Genomic DNA, 16,156 nt, shown 5'->3' with positions numbered 1-16,156 from the left:
ATGCATAACAGAAGTGGGCTGTAGTCCACGAAGGCTTATGCTCTAATAAATTTGTTAGTCTCTAAGGTGCCACAAGTACTCCTGTTCTTTTTGCGGATACAAACTAACACGGCTGCTACTCTGAAATCTAAATGACTTGCAACTTCTAATGTGTGAGCAGGCGTGGCCCCTGGGGCAGGGGGAGGGGGCTGACAGGGCCCCTGGGCCGAGCAAATAAGGTAAGGGTGGGGTCCCCTGGCACCAGAATGCGGGTAGCCAGTTCCATTCCAATCTTTGCTCAGTCCCACCTGATATCTGTGGAGTGAGATGGGCAGGTCTTGGTCCAGTTCCCAGGGCCATAGCACATCACAGGCAGAACTGGCACTGATTGGCTACCTTGTTGGGAGCCGCGGCCGCGAGGTCAGGGGCCAGCGGAGCCATGGAGGCTGAGCTCCCCTCTCTCCCAGGGGAAGGTCTGTGGCACAGTGGCTGGCACGTGTGGGGATGCTGATCCTGCTGCTGGCCAGGCTGTACCGTCTGTGCACACAGCGGGAGTCAGTCTTCAGGGCAGTCAGCCTGGCGCCTATGTTGCAGTGACGTTCCCAATAACTTCCTCCTTCCCAGCCCAGGAAAGATTTTTTCCTCTTAGCTTCCCTGCCCCCCTCCTATTGGCTCCACCTCCTGGGTGCTGGGCCAACTCAATCACCTGCTTTCACTCTCGCCAAAGAAAACACAGCGTCCATGTTGCCTTGATGGGAGCAGGCAAGAGAGGCAGCCTCTTGACCTGTGGCAGGGAGCCTTGTGCTCTCAGGACTGGGAAAGGGGAAAGCCCTGGCAGGGGCTGGAAGAAGGTGGTTGAGATGATGGGCTCAAGGGCTTGGCCACCACCTACTCCAAGAGCAGCTGGTCAGCAATGGCCCAGTGTCATTCCATGGCTGCTCAGGGCTTGTGTGAGGGGGGCTGTTGAGTCTCAGTCCAGTCGTTGGTGGGACAAGCGTCCTCATTGCCAAATCGCCAGCGCACCAGACAGGGTCAGGCCTTGTACTGGTACGAGAGCCAACAGGAAAAGCCAGCGTGCTGCAGAGAGGTGTGGGTGACAGCAGGGGTGCTGTCCAGTCACAGCCAATACTGACTCCAATGCCCCAGCCCGTGAAGGGGTGCAGTGCTGCAGGCAGCACTGTAGGTGTCTCAGTAGGGGGCGCTCTCCCCTCCGGCTCTGCACTGAAGCCCATGTTCCTACCTGGTACTGTGTTGCTTGAGGGGTCCTTTTTGGGAAGAACCCTAAACTCAAGGCCTTGCCTGTTTGCAGCCCATGAAACTCCCCAGCCCCCTTCCTCACGGGTTCTGGTGCTTAGCCCTGGACTCCCAGGCAGGTCACGTTCTACTGACAAACCTTCCCTGCAGTTTCTATGGATGAAGCTACTTCCTCTCGCAAACCGCTGCTGCAGGCAGCATCCACCAGCGGAGCCAGTGGGGGCTGGGCTGAGCCAGTCCCAGCCGGTGGCATGGCTCTTAAATCTGCACCTGCTGTGCAGTCAGTGGAAGGGCGTGCCTCAGTTTTGGGGTTAAGAAGCGCTTCATTCCTGTGGGTGCTAGGCACGCACCGGGACTGCTCGGCCAAGAGCGGCAGAGAAGAGGAGATGGCAGTGTAAACCCCAGCGACAGCTGGATCCTTGAGGTAACAGGCTGGAGAGCGTGTGGTGTGGGACCCAGATGCACAACGCCGTGGGGTGAGGAATGAGGGTGACAGGGGAGCCCTGACCCTGCAGGGCTGGAGCACGGGGGATAAGGGGGCCTGGGAGCCCAGCTCTGGGAACACAGATTGTGCTCTCATGATGGTAACTTGGCTGTTCTGGTGTGGGGTGATCCTGGAGACAGAGGCACCAGCTCAGCTCCACAGGAGGGCGGGCCTCTCCCCTCTGGGTCTGCACCTTCCCCCACTGAGCCAGGACCATGAGCTGAGCAAAGCTCTGAAGCCTCCTGCCCCAATGTCTGTAGAAAGGCTAATATGCTGGGCTGGCCTGCACCACATGAGGAAGTGAAAGGGCCCCTGGGAAGGAGGCACGAGCAGAACCAGCTACATGGAGCTGCTCTTCTGGTCCTTGTCCCAGGGTGTCCCCTGTCTCTCAGGGCAAACTGCTGCACCACAGGGATGCCCACCACTGCCCCCTGCTCTGGGGTAGGGAGCCTCTGTCTGTCACTCACAGGGCTGGCCTGCCCTGCCCCAGGAAGCTCTAAGACAGGGGTTCTCAAACTGGGGGTCAGGACCCCTCAGGGGGTCGTGAGGTTATTACATGGGGGGTTGTGAGCTGTCAGCCTCCACCTGAAACCCCCCTTTGCCTCCAGCATTTATAATGTTGTTAAATATATTTGAAAGTGTTTTTAATTTATATGGGGGCGGGTCACACTCAGAGGTTTGCTATGTGAAAGGGGTCACCAGTACAAAACTTTGAGAACTGCTGCTCTAAGAAGCAGCACCTCAGTTCATGCCAGGAGGGAGATCCTGCAGGGGGAAGTCCACAGCATTGCCTGGAGAAGGATCTGAGTCCAGCCCTAGGCACCCTGGCCTCGGGAACCAAGGAAATGGTGGCAAACGTGGAAGGGATCTGAGTGGCTGGGATGTCCCCTCATGGCCAGGGAGTGCTGGCGTGGGGGATGCCTTAGTTCTCGTCTCCGGGATGAGGGGCTGCGGAGGGAGAGAACCAGGGGCAGACACTTGCTGAAGAGTCAAGGCTGGGTTCAGTCAGGTAGATGTCCAGACTGGGGAAAGGGCTGGACAAGGGGGGAGACACTTCTCAGGCCCCTCACCCGTCTAACCCACCGAGGGCCAGAACCACTTTGTTCTGCTGCAGGCCAGGGGTGAGGGGCCCTGGCAGAGCTGTGTGAGGGGAGCCCAGGGCTGGGATAGCGGGGGAGGGGTGCAGGTCAGGGGCCAGGGGCAGTGGCCTGTGGAGGGTGCCCCAGCACCCCCGCACTCTCAGCCTGTTGGAGAAGACGAGCACTAGGACCCGGGGGGAGCCCCGCTCCCCAGCCCGGGAAGCGGCGAGCGAGGACCGCTAGCTGCCGCTGAGAGTTGCCAGCGAGAGGCGGCGGGAGAAGGAACCAGCCACCCCCCTGCGGCCACGGGAGACGTGTAAGCACCCGCCGCCACTGTGCCCCGGGGCTGGCGCGGCCCGGCCCGGCTCCCCCGCCGGGCGGAGTCCCAGGCACCGGGGAAGGGGAGGGGGACGCTACAGGTTGCAAACGCAGAGCGGAGTTCCTCGCCCGCCTGCCCGCCCGGGGGTGCCGCTGCTTCCCGCCTCGCTGCGGGGACATGTCGCGGGTCTGCGCACGTGTCGGAAGTTGCTCCGTGTAATCCTGAGCGCGGCCACTGTGCTCCCAGCCCCACGTGTGGCGGGCGGTCTCCCTCCCTGGGCTGGTGCTGCTCCGGGCTTGGCGGCTCTCCGGGGTTCTCTGCCCGGCCTCCTGCCCCGTCGGTCACCGCAGCCCCCTTCGCTCTGCCCCCCCGATTCCTGCGTAGCCCCCTCCGGTTCATTCACAGTCACCGCCCTGCCCCCCACGCGTGGCTTAGCTACACATAGGGTGACCAGATGTCCCGATTTTATAGGGACAGTCCCGAGTTTTGGGTCTTTTTCTTATATAGGCTCCTATTACCCCCCCCCCCCCCATCCCGATTTTTCACGTTTGCTGTCTGGTCAGTCTGTCTACACACCGGCTATATTCTATTATAACTCTGGGTTTAGAACATATAGTTAGAACTGTGCAGCCCCCTCGCCACCGTGCCAAGAGCCTGATGTCAGACAGAGGAACAATACTATGATAAGCACCTTTATAGGGCGGTAACTGCATCCATACTAGGGCATTGCACTGGTTTAGCAGTACAAAATCTATTTGTGGGCCAGCCTTCAGACTGCATCATCCCTGCTGCCCCGCCACCTTACGTGGCTCTGCCCTCGCCTGCATCTCGAGTCTCATTCCTTATGTCCTGGCCCCTTTTCCTCTCTCTCCCACCTTTGTGCATGATCCCAGCTATGCATGGACTGACCTCCCCGTGCCAGCCTCCCCTTCAGACCCTAAGTAATGGTTCACTTGTCCTTTGATGTCCCACACGTGCTCAGATTTAGCTTATACGTCAACACGCTTGTAAATGCTCGGGTTGGGTGTCCCTGCACCACTGGACTTTCTCTATCACTCTGAGCTCCTGGATAGGGTCGGGCATGAGCAGCAAATCCTGAGCCTGTTAGCTAGGCTCAGCTCTGAATGGCTGAGTCTGGCCCTCTGCACGGTGCCAGTGTGTGTGACCGGGACAGGAAGAAGGAGCAGGTACTGCCTGTGCGCACCATGCTCTGGGGTCTCAAGGTCACAGCTTTAGTCTGCAATCCTGTTAAAGGGCCACACAGCTTGCTGGCAGTTCATGCAGCAGCTGTCCCTGCAGTGCGGTGTCTGGTTCCATTACAGTCCCCTCTCCCTCCTGTCCTACTGCCCATCCAGAGCTGCCTCCAGGCCAGGAGGGAGCAGCATGTCCACAGTCTGTGACAGGTTGTATTCAGGGATGGGGCGGTGCCAGGAGTTAGGCGTTCTTCTGGGGAAAGAGAGGCAGCAAAGCAAGGTCAAGGTGTCAGGCAGTCTGAGAAGCTGGAGCAGGGAGCTAACTGGGAGGGAGAAAGGGTGAGCTGGGCACTTGTCCAGCAGTGAAGAGTTTGCCTTCAGGAGTACAAGAATGTGTTTTGTCAGTGTGGTTAGAGCACGGGCTGGGAACCAGGACTCCTGGGTTCTGTCTCAGACTTGCTGTGTGACTGGGGGTAAGTCACTATCTATGTCTGTGCCTCGGTTTCCCCCTCTGCAAAACGAGATTCCTGGGGCCCTCCAGCAGGGTGGATTGTGAGGCTGAATTAATTGTTTGCAAAGCTTGCTGAGACCCTCATCCGGAAGGTACTGTAGGAAGCAATGGATGATCATTGCCACAGCCCCTTTGTAGTATGGACTCGGTTGTGCTGCACAGATATTCAGGAGATCTGATCCCTGCCATAACAAGTAGGCGTAACAAACAGGGGAGGGGAGGTAGTGATCAAAGCAAGTGGGTCTGTAGCGTAGTGCTGGGATGGCTGCAAACCTTGCCCATGTGACTGACAGGAATAAAATGCAGGGCCAGGATTGACTGTAGTGCTAATATTAATGCCGGGGCACCAGCCCTCTGCATTGCGGAGTAATTAATCTTCCACGTCAGCTGTCAGCATGGGTTGTTGGAGGGACCCTGCGCTGCTTCCCAGCCACGTTGGATCGTGAGGATGGGGCTCTCACTGTGGAATAAACCAGGTTCTAGGGGCATTGTTCGGTAACAAACAGCAAGTAACCCCCTTCTGCCGACTCAGTTCCAATGCAAGCCCATCCAACCCCTGCCAGTGGGAACAGTCCTTGTCTTTCTACACAGTCCAATCCAAACCCTGCCAAGGGGCCACTCTGGGACCAGAACAGCGAGCTGGCTTCCCCAGTGAGGATGCCAACTCCTGTTCTGGGCACAGGAGTATGCCTTGAGCCCCATTTGAAGCTGCCTCTCCTAAGGAACCGGATGGGCCTGATGCTCAACACTCAGCCACATGCATCCTTGTGTGATGCTTTAAAGTTAAACTCCTCCTGGTTTCCCAGGGTCAAAGCCCAGAGGGGCAGTCTGTTGCTCAATGGGTTGCTGTGTCAGCTGCTCAAGTGATGCTGCCCTGGGGACAGCCTCGGAGTTACAATCAGCTGAGAACGGAAAGAGTGAGTCAGCCCCATGCATCTGAAGAAGTGAGGTTCTTACCCACGAAAGCTTATGCTCAAATAAATCTGTTAGTCTTTAAGGTGCCACCAGACTCCTTGTTGTTTTTGTAGATACAGACTAACACGGCTACCCCCTGATGCTTAGCCACATGCAGTGAGTTCCCAGGATGGCTGCTGGAGCCCCAGTCCTTTTCCTGGGGCTGTCTATCTCAGATGGTACCGCAGGCTGGTTCTGTGAGCGCAGTGGAGAGAGGCAATGGGCAGAGAGTCACTTTTCAGACTAGAATTACGTTAGGAGGCTCACCCGAGGTGACACAGCCTGGGAATAGAACCCAGGAGTCCTGCCTGACTGCCAGTCGTGCTCTAACCACTACAGCTTAAGACAACACTTCCTTCCAGACCTGGCAATAGAACCCAAGTGTCCTGACTCCCAGTCCTGGGCTTTCACTACAGGCCCAGCTTTTCTGTTGGGGAGCAACCGTTAAGAAAGCTCCCTGCCACCTCCCTGGTGCAATGCAGGCCCCATGCAGCTGGACCTCAAAACTTACAGCAGTGCCCTACATCTTGAAACTGCCTCCTGCCAAGGGAGATACAGCCCAATCTGCTACTTCTAAACCTCACCAGCGACACCCACCATCCCCGAATTCCCCACTTGCTCCAGTCCCAGTACTGCCTCCTTTTCCCGATACTCCGCTGTGCGAGTGAGTAGAACAGCAAAGCAAAGTGGCCAAGACCTCTGGATCTCTTCACTTGCTGTGTGTAGTTTTGTGCTGCGGAGATCTTGTCCAGTTCACTTTGCTGCTCCACTCGCACATGGTGTGAAGCAGAGGCCCAAAGGGGCAGCTTCCTTCCCTGATGCTGCTCACCGTCTCCCTCCATTCCCTGATCCCATGGGTGATTAGCACTGTGCTCACTCACCCTCCTGTTTAACTTTCTTGTCCTCTTACCTACATACATCAAGCCACAGAGGAATTTAAGTCTATAAACCACCTAATCCATTTCCCGTGTGCCTCATGTGCTACCCTGATCCCTGTCAGGGAACAGTGCAGGACAACTCCTGCGCTCTACATGGCATGGGGTCACAAGATTTCCCTCCCTAGCTTTCTCAAAGGGGAGATCTGAGTGTCTCCTGTCTGAGACACTCAGGAGACCCCCAGGAGACCAACAGACCTTTTCTTCCTCTAGTTTTGGTGCCACTGTAAGTGTTCAGATATTAGGCCATTAATGCCTCCTCTTTGCTCAGCAATGACTGGGATGAGTCAGGTTAGTGCTGCCATCCAGGATCCTCACGGAAGGGAGCTTGATTTCCCCGGCCACTTCACTTTTAACACTTTGTCACCCAGCAGGTGCTTTAGCCCAGAAGTGGCTGCTCCCAAGAGAGCCCAGCGGGGCTCAGAGAGGCCATGTGGCAATTCATGAGAAGTATCTACCCACTCACCAGGAGGAGCTGGGCTGTGCCTGGTCCTGCTGCTGTCAGCTGGCTTGTTTGCTGCCATGGTGAATTTGGTGGCAGTGAAACATGCAGGAATTCCTGGTCTGGAGCTGCAGACCTCTGTGGACAGGGATACACACCATACCCCCACTCCTCCGGACAATGTGCCCTGGCTCTACTCTGGAGGACCCCTGCCACCATGGAGGTCCCAGGCAGGGGATGGGCCAAGTGAAAGGGATGGTGCAGCCCAGTGGTACTAGCTGGGGCATTTCTCTCTGACCGGGCAGAGCTGTCACCATTTGCTAGGTGGTTGAAGTGAGGGAGGCTGCTGTGAGACTGGGCCTTCCTGAGTCATGAGCACATCTCATGATCTGCAGAGTTTCATGAGGTGAAATTAATAGGCATCAGGTTTAAAACAAACAAAAGGAAGTATTTCTTCACACAATGCACAGCCTGTGGGACTCGTTGCCAAGGGATGTTGTGAAGGCCAAAACTCTAACTGGGTTCAAAAGAATTGGATAAGCTCATAGAGGATAGGTCCATCAATGGCTATTAGCCAGGATGGTCAGGGATGCAACCCCATTCTGTGGGTGTCTCTAGCCTCTAAATGATGGGACTGGATAACAGGGGATGGAGCACTTGAAATTGCCCTGTTCTGTTCATTCCCTCTGAAGCATCTGGCACCAGCCACTGTCACAGACAGGAAGGATACTGGACTAGATGGACCATTGGTCTGACCCAGAATGGACGTTCTTATGTTCTTAAAGTCAGCAAGCCAGGGGCTGGCAATCAGGGAGCGAATGAGTGAAACGCTGCTAGAGAGAGAGAATCCTGCCCCCTCCCTGCAGGCCTCTTGCTGGCCCCTCCGCAGAGTCCAGAAAGCCACCGGTGATAAGAGCTGGGATTGAGATAAGGCTGTTCCCAACCCAGGATGGAAGGAGCTGCTAGCAGGGCCTTAAGACTCTGTGTCTCGTCGCTGCTGCAGACTTTGCTGTTAACTGTGCCCAGCACACAACACTCCAGGACTTTACTCTCTCCCGCAGCAAGCCCTATGGGATCATGCCACCAGGGCCCAGTACTCCCCGTACTGATGGGATTGGGAGCCAACTTCCTTTGTTCCGTGTAGGAGGCCATGCACTCTCCTGGGGCATGGAGGGAGAGGGTTGTTCCTCTGACAGACCCTTCTGTTCAGGGCTTGGCAGGCTTTCATAACCACCTGCAGAGCCAGGCTGCAGTGTCTTCAGACCAGCTTCGTGGCCATGTCTAACTTTGTGAGTAGACCCATTAAAGTCAATGTGCTTAAAGTTAGGCATGGCCTTAAGCCCCTCTCTGAATCTGGGCCTGTGGTCTGTTGTATTGATTTTAAGGGCAAAAAGAGATAAAGGTGTTGATTAGCCTTTGCACTGTTTGAACTTTAACTCACAAATAAAAAACAAAGTTCCTTAAACAAGCGCAAGAAAAAAGCTTTCAGCCTGATCTGCTTCTTCTGTCTTGGGGGCTGGGAAAAATAAAATAAAACAAAATAAGCTGTTTGGGTCTTTTAAAGTCTCTTTTTAAAAAACCCCAAAAGGAAAAAGAAGCAGGTGGCATAGTTTATCTCTCATTGTTTTGTCCACCAATTAGGTCTCATATTCGCCCACTAATTTTAGTTTGTTGATTTCAGGAGTCCTGTCTTTTTGTTGTTTATTTAATTTAATTTTAACAGCCCTTAAATCATATTAGTTGGCTTTTTTCTGTTTAGACTAATTTAGTTTGTGTGTCTGGTTTTCTTGCATTCGTTCATAGCACTTAGTATTAAAAACAACTTGACCTATTTTCCGTAGTTAATTCCCAAGCAAGCAAACAGAGTTATCCATCATTGTAACATTTTATAAACTTTTACATACTTTTTACATTTAAGCTTACAAATAAAGTAAATTTTTAAGCCCAATAATTATAACCGTTCCTATCTCTTCCCATTCAGCTGGTGCAGGCAAGTCCCTTTTCCAGTGCTTGACTGGACTTCAGCCTGGCTGAGAGCCAGGTAGCTGAGTCCAGGGTAGAGATTGTTGGTGGGTTGCGGATAGCAACAAAAAGATAAGGTGAGGATGTTTGCCTGGCATGTGTTACTAGTGCGCCCAACCCAGGCGCTGGGTAGATTGCCAGTTACTGTTTAATCGTCTGGGAGACCTTTTCTCGTTTGTATCTGGCTAGGAGGAGATAGGACACATTCTTTTCTTGTCCATGGGGACTTTGCTACTTTGATTCATGCCTTTGCCACCTCAGGATTGGATTGCTGCATCACACTGCATCTTAAATCCTGGCAGAAGCTTGTGCTGCCTACTCAGTGGTGTATCTTACCAGGAGCACATGCCAACAGTGCTCCAGGATGCATGCTGTGGATGGCTAGATGGAGTTTAAGACCAGGAAAGCCCCAGATGGCCCAGGACCTGCCTATTTGAGAGACTGCCTCTTCCCCAGGGCCGGCTCCAGGCACCAGCTTGCCAAGCAGGTGCTTGGGGCGGCCACTCTGGAGAGGGGCGGCACGTCCAGCTATTCGGCGGCAATTCAGCGGATGGTCCCTCACTCCCGCTCGGAGCGAAGGACCTCCCGCCGAATTGCCGCCGCAGATCGTGATCGCGGCTTTTTTTTTTTTTTTTTGTGCCGCTTGGGGCGGCAAAAACCCTGGAACCGGCCCTGCTCTTCCCCATGCCATATTGCTGCAGTTGAGGTAGTGGCACTGCTCGGTATGAAACAGAAGGGGCAGAGGGCAGGGTATTCTCTGTACGGGCCTCTTGGCTTTGGAGTTCTCTTCCCCACCAAGTCCAAAATAGTCCAGGTCTGCTGACCTCAGGCTACGCTGCAAGGGTCTTCTTTGGAGGAGGGAGAAATTGCTCAGGGTGCTATATGGGGAGGGCTAGGTGCTTTCCCTTGTTTCTCCTTTGCTGTAAGATTTGATCAATTACTTTTGGATGTTGCAGATTAATTCCTCCCTGTTTGTGATGTGTTGTCATGGCACTGTACATATTGGCCTCTGTGCAGTGTTCTTGCTTGGGAGCATGCTAACATGACTGAGATGATGGTAAAAATGTCAGGAGCTGCTAAGGCTGGGGAGCGCGCCAGCCATTTGGGGAATGTTTAATAACAGCTCAGCCACTGCTTAGATCTAAAGAGAAAACATTTTCTGAAGCATCACACATAAGATCTGCCTTCCCAAAACATGGATTAAGCATCAGCTTCCTCTGTTTAGACAGAAGATAAATACTGGGGAAAGATACTCAGGAGATCTGTTAACCTTTTGGAGCTCTTGTTTCAGGCTGTGTGCAGACTCAGGCAGGCGACTAGGGCTACATTGAAAGATTTTGTGCATAACCGTAGCAGCTAGAGACTTTATCTCTTTAAAATGAAGAGTAAGAGACTGGAGCTTGAGTCTGTGGGGAGGGATAGCTCCATAGCGGCAGCATCTACAGGTAGTGTGGGTATAGGGTGACCAGATGTCCCAATTTTATAGGGACAGTCTCGATTTTTGGGTCTTTTTCTTATATAGGCTCCTATTACCCCCCACCCCCGTCCCGATGTTTCACATTTGCTGTCTGGTCACCCTATGTGGGTCCAGCTTTCTCTGTTGCTAGGGCAGGTAGAGCTCTGTGTTTTAGCAGTGAAGGGGAGAAGGTGTGGGAACACTGCTTACTACTGCAGGCCTTTTTGAATCCACTGTGTGTGTGATGCTGGAGAGGGCCAGGTATCCTGGCAGGGAAGCAGGTTAGCCAGACCCAGCACCTGCAGGGCTGATAGCTGGGATGTCGGAGTCAGTAGCTCCAAATCCCAGCCCATCCCCAAACACAGGTGGCTCAGTAACATGATTGGATGGGAAGCCCAGAACTCAGGCATGCTGTCAGTGTTACAGTCTGGCATTCCTGGTGGCAAAGCTTGGTCTGGGGTGAGCTAAGGTCATGCTAGCTCTGAACCCAGACATTGGTTTGTTCTAGTGCTGCCAAGGACTAAGCATCTGATTGCAGCCTGGAGTGGGTAGAGGGTGGGGGTGTCTCCCAGCCCCTTTCTCATCCTCTGGCTGTTAGGGTTGGCATTCAGCTGCTGGGACAAGCAGGTGATGAAAACACAGTGGTTATGGGCACATTCTTAGAAATCTGTAAGAAGCCCCCATTTCTGGGGAGCTCATAAGCAGGGAGACAGTACTGTCATGCCAGCTACAGCGGCACCACCTGCACATGGGTGCATGAGGGCGGAGAGTGCACTGCGGCAGGTGCCATAAAATAGGGTTGTATGTGCCGTCCTGTGGGTCAATGGGAGTGGGCATGGAGTCCTGGGCTGGGGAGAGCTGCCATGGCTGGCAGGAATGGAGGTGAGGGGAGCTGTCCTGCAGTCTCGGAGTTAAGGGGCCTCTGTGACAGCTCCCTCCCCATGCGGAGGACTTGATCCTTCCCAGCCGTCCATCTCTCCCTCATTGTATTTGATGAGCCTGGCTGGCCTCCAGCAGCCACTCTCAGCAAAGAGCTCTGCTCCTTCTCACGGCTCTGGCTCCAGCAGCCAAGGAGCTGGCATTTATGTGCACGTTGTACTTGCTGAACTGGTCTGTCCGGTCCCTGCTCTGCCAGTGCCCTGGGGCGGGGGGCAGTGACGTTACCGCTGGTGTTCGATGGACTTCACTTGGGGCCTGACGGGCAAGGTGAGAAGGGCTTCCCTGTGGCTGAGGGGGCAGGACCTGGGTAATGGCATGAGGGTGATGGATGGGAGGTGGGCAGCTTGGCTCTGGGTGTTGCTGTGCCCCCAGCAGTTCATTCCCTCTGCACCTACCCCAGGGCAGCGGGAAGCTGGGAAACCCCATCTAATCTCCCATGGACCCCATATGAACACGGGTCACTCCTGGAACCACTCTACTACCACAAGCCCATGTTATACTGGGGTCTCAGCTCTGTCTGTCCCAGGTGATGTATACGGGATCTCCTTCCCCGCTGCACCCTGCTGGGAGCATGTAATGCCTGAGCAGTCAGCCATGTGGGCACTGGGCACACTCTGCTCTCAGCACCACAGCAGCGGGGCTGTCCCTCCGCAATTAGCTTCCCCCGCCTGGGGAAGTGGAGCAATTAGGCCGTTAATTATTGCAGTAGGAGGGAGTGAAGGTGCGGCTTGCACTGGCAGGGGGCAGAGGCTGGGAAGAAGGGAATGTTAGAGGTGGAGGAGTGGCAAAGGGAGTGAAGAGTGCTGGGGGGGACTAAAGAAGGGGGTGTTGGGGTGGTGGTGGCTGGGGAGGCAGGTACAGGAGAGTGCTGGCATGGGGAAGGGGGGCTGGGGAGGGAGGTACAGGAGAAGCTTCTGGCATGGCTGAGGGAACTGGGGAAGAGGGGCTGGGGAGGGAGGTACAGAAGAGGTTGCTGGCGTGGAGGAGGGAGGTGGGGAAGGGGAGGGAGGTACAGGAGGCTGCTGGCATGGAGTAGCGAGGTGGGGAAGGGGGATTGGGGAGGGAGGTACAGGAGGCTGCTGCTGTGGGGGAGGGATGGGGGGTTGGGGAAGGAGGTACAGGAGAGGCTGCTGGCATGGGGAAGGGGGGCTGGGGAGGGAGGTACAGGAGAGGCTGCTGGCGTGGGGAAGGGGGGCTGGGGAGGGAGGTACAGGAGAGGCTGCTAGCATGGGGAAGGGGGGCTGGGGAAGGAGGTACAGGAGAGGCTGCTGGCATGGGGAAAGGGGGCTGGAGAGGGAGGTACAGGAGAGGCTGCTGGCATGGGGAAGGGGGGCTGGGGAAGGAGGTACAGGAGAGGCTGCTGGCATGGGGAAGGGGGGCTGGGGAGGGAGGTACAGGAGAGGCTGCTGGCGTGGGGAAGGGGGGCTGGGGAAGGAGGTACAGGAGAGGCTGCTGGCGTGGGGAAGGGGGGTTGGGGAAGGAGGTACAGGAGAGGCTGCTGGCATGCGGAAGGGGGACTTGGGAGGGAGGTACAGGAGAGGCTGCTGGCGTGGGGAAGGGAGGTGAGGAAGTGGGGCTGGGGAGGGAGGTTCAGGAGGCTGCTGTCGAGGAGGAGGGAGGTGATGCAGGGGGAGCTGGGAAGGGAGGTACAGGAGAGGCTGCTGCCCTGGGCGAGGGAAGCGGGGCTGGGGAGGGAGGTACAGAAGGCTGCTGGCATGGAGGAACGAGGTGGGGAAGGGGGACTGGGGAGGGAGGTACAGGAGAGGCTGCTGGCGTGGGGAAGGGAGGTGAGGAAGTGGGGCTGGGGAGGGAGGTACAGGAGGCTGCTGTCGAGGAGGAGGGAGGTGATGCAGGGGGAGCTGGGAAGGGAGGTACAGGAGAGGCTGCTGCTCTGGGCGAGGGAAGCGGGGCTGGGGAGGGAGGTACAGGAGGCTGCTGGCATGGAGGAACGAGGTGGGGAAGGGGGACTGGGGAGGGAGGTACAGGAGGCTGCTGCTGTGGGGGAGGGAAGGGGGGTTGGGGAAGGAGGTACAGGAGAGGCTGCTGGCATGGGGAAGGGGGGCTGGGGAGGGAGGTACAGGAGGCTGCTGCCGTGGAGGAGGGAGGTGATGCAGGGGGACTGGGGAGGGAGGTACAGGAGAGGCTGCTGGCGTGGGGAAGGGGAGCTGGGAAGGGAGGTACAGGAGAGGCTGCTGCCCTGGGCGAGGGAAGCGGGGCTGGGGAGGGAGGTACAGGAGAGGCTGCTGGCGTGGAGGAGGGAGGTGGGAAAAGATCACGTCCAAAGCTGGCCTGTCCAGGTGAGGGCACCATAGACAGCACTCTTGGCAGAGGGGCAGTTGCTCCCCCATGGGCCTGTGAACTGGGTGGAGTGGAAAGCCCCCTACAGGCTTTGGGGGAGCGGAGCCCCCGGCCATCAGCCCATGCCCTGCTTCCTGAGAGAGCGAGTGGCCGTCTCCTCGCATCTATACAGGGGTGTCCTTCGGTCTAAATGAGTGTGGGAGGAGGAGTCTGGCCAGGAGCAATGACCATGTGACCCCAACAGTATCAACATTTAACTCCCCCTCCTTCCCAGCTGTGCCAGACTGCTCTGGCGATTATAGTGACCAGGGGCTCCCTGGAGCTGCAGTTTGGATTTAGCCTCATGTCATGCCAGTCCCACAGACCCAGCCCCTCCCCCAATCCACGGGGCACTGGACACTCCTGAGCCTGACCCGGCTGTGGGGAGGCAGCTGAGCTGCCTTTAAATCGGCTTCTGTACCCAATGACTGGAAGTTAGCTAATGTAACGCCAATATTTAAAAAGGACTCTAGAGGTGATCCCGGCAATTACAGACCGGTAAGTCTAACATCGGTATCGGGCAAATTAGTCGAAACAATAGTTAAGAATAAAATTGTCCGACACATAGAAAAACATAAACTGTTGAGCAATAGTCAGTATGGTTTCTGTAAAGGGAAATCGTGTCTTACTAATCTATTAGAATTCTTTGAAGGGGTCAACAAACATGTGGACAAGGGGGATCCAGTGGACATAGTGTACTTAGATTTCCAGAAAGCCTTTGACAAGGTCCCTCACCAAAGGCTCTTTTGTAAATTAAGCTGCCATGGGATAAAAGGGAAGGTCCTTTCATGGACTGAGAACTGGTTAAAAGACAGGGAACAAAGGGTAGGAATTAATGGTAAATTCTCACAATGGAGAGGGGTAACTAGTGGTGTTCCCCAAGGGTCAGTCCTCGGACCGATCCTATTCAACTTATTCATAAATGATCTAGAGAAAGGGGTAAACAGTGAGGTGGCAAAGTTTGCAGATGATACTAAACTGCTCAAGATAGTTAAGTCCAAAGCAGACTGTGAAGAACTTCAAAAAAATCTCACAAAACTAAGTGATTGGGCAACAAAATGGCAAATGAAATTTAATGTGGATAAATGTAAAGTAATGCATATTGGGAAAAAATAACCCCAACTATACATACAATATGATGGGGGCTAATTTAGCTACAACAAGTCAGGAAAAAGATCTTGGAGTCATCGTGGATAGTTCTCTGAAAATGTCCATGCAGTGTGCAGAGGCAGTCAAAAAAGCAAACAGAATGTTAGGAATCATTAAAAAGGGGATAGAGAATAAGACTGAGAATATATTATTGCCCTTATATAAATCGATGGTACGCCCTCATCTCGAATACTGCGTACAGATGTGGTCTCCTCATCTCAAAAAAGATATACTGGCACTAGAAAAGATTCAGAAAAGGGCAACTAAAATGATTAAGGGTTTGGAACGGGCCCCATATGAGGAGAGATTAAAGAGGCTAGGACTCTTCAGCTTGGAAAAGAGGAGACTAAGAGGGGATATGATAGAGGTATATAAAATCATGAGTGATGTGGAGAAAGTGGATAAGGAAAAGTTATTTACTTATTCCCATAATACAAGAACTAGCGGGTCATCAAATTAAATTAATAGGCAGCAGGTTTAAAACAAATAAAAGGAAGTTCTTCTTCACGCAGCGCACAGTCAACTTGTGGAACTCCTTACCTGAGGAGGTTGTGAAGGCTAGGACTATAACAGAGTTTAAAAGAGAACTGGATAAATTCATGGTGGTTAACTCCATTAATGGCTATTAGCCAGGACGGGTAAGGAATGGTGTCCCTAGCCTCTGTTTGTCAAAGGGTGGAGATGGATGGCAGGAGAGAGATCACTTGATCATTGCCTGTTAGGTTCACTCCCTCTGGGGCACCTGGCATTGGCCACTGTCGGTAGACAGGATACTGGGCTAGATGGACCTTTGGTCTGACCCGGTACGGCCTTTCTTATGTTCTATGAGGGGGCCCCTGGCAGGGCTGCTGCCTGACACACAGACAATGTGGGTTTGTTTGTGCCCGCTGAGCCGGAAAGGCAGAGCCCAAACCCCCGCTGCCCCTCCCAGGACACCAGGGATGGCTAGAGTCCCAAAAGGCCTCACCCAGAGGGGAGCACGGGTGCCAGAGGGAAGGGGCCAGGAGCTCAGGCCTGTGTGGGAAGCACAGGGTTGGTATCCATTAGTCTGTCTGAGCACCTGTCACTGGGTTTACTGCCTGGGGTGGCCTTCTGGGCACAAT

General features: G+C 54.7%; 1 protein-coding gene across 6 annotated transcripts in view; it reads left to right on the top strand.

Moving 5' to 3' along the window:
- Nucleotides 1-1,563: 1,563 nt before the first annotated feature.
- SLC29A1 (solute carrier family 29 member 1 (Augustine blood group)) overlaps nucleotides 1,564-16,156 on the top strand; it is a 57,792-nt gene continuing 43,199 nt past the window's right edge. For 3 of the 6 annotated variants that reach the window (XM_054022947.1, XM_054022953.1, XM_054022949.1), the window contains exon 1: nucleotides 3,019-3,112. The gene's annotated coding sequence lies outside the window, so the exon portion shown is untranslated. Of the gene's footprint in view, nucleotides 1,658-3,018; nucleotides 3,113-11,814; nucleotides 11,835-14,161; nucleotides 14,403-16,156 lie in introns of those variants that run through there. The other 3 variants (XM_054022951.1, XM_054022952.1, XM_054022948.1) reach the window with 3 other exon arrangements.

This window comes from Malaclemys terrapin, chromosome 3 (genome assembly GCF_027887155.1).
Source record: "Malaclemys terrapin pileata isolate rMalTer1 chromosome 3, rMalTer1.hap1, whole genome shotgun sequence".
NCBI classification, from domain to species: Eukaryota; Metazoa; Chordata; order Testudines; family Emydidae; genus Malaclemys; species Malaclemys terrapin.
Note: the sequence above shows the minus strand (reverse complement) of the source record. Positions and strands in the feature narration are given on the sequence as shown.